General features: G+C 41.9%; 1 long non-coding RNA gene across 1 annotated transcript in view; it reads left to right on the top strand.

The window, feature by feature from the left end:
• LOC106874993 (uncharacterized) overlaps positions 1-489 on the top strand; it is a 2,363-nt gene that overhangs the window by 1,254 nt on the left and 620 nt on the right. The window lies entirely within an intron of this gene.

A 489-nucleotide genomic window follows, 5' to 3' on the forward strand; every position in this document is an offset into this window, starting at 1 on the left:
GCCAAACCCCAAAGAATTCCTCTCAGCACATGGCTATGATGCTCCCCCACTACTTCTGCTCGTGATCAGAGATGCACATATCGTCAGCCACCAAGGGACATGCTCAACTGGTTAAGGTCAAACAACTGACAAGCAAATCTGTGGTATTGAGCAGAATATTTGTTGTAGGCCATCTTTTATACCAAGACAAAACAATGAACATGATAACACTTCCAATCAGTTAAAATCAGAAGCCATGAGAGCCACTGCCTGGTACTGCATCAGGCCATTAGCAAATCTGTGGTATTGAGCAGAATATTTGCTGTAACCCATCTTTTATACCATGACAAAACAATGTACATGATAAGGCTTCCAATCAGTTAAGATCAGAAACCATGAGAGCCACTGCCTGGTACTGCATCAGGGCATTAGCAAATCTGTGGTATTGAGCAGAATATTTGCTGCAGGCCATCTTTTTATACCAAGACAAAACAATGTACATGATAACAC

The sequence above is a fragment of the Octopus bimaculoides genome, chromosome 30 (genome assembly GCF_001194135.2).
Source record: "Octopus bimaculoides isolate UCB-OBI-ISO-001 chromosome 30, ASM119413v2, whole genome shotgun sequence".
NCBI lineage: Eukaryota > Metazoa > Mollusca > Cephalopoda > Octopoda > Octopodidae > Octopus > Octopus bimaculoides.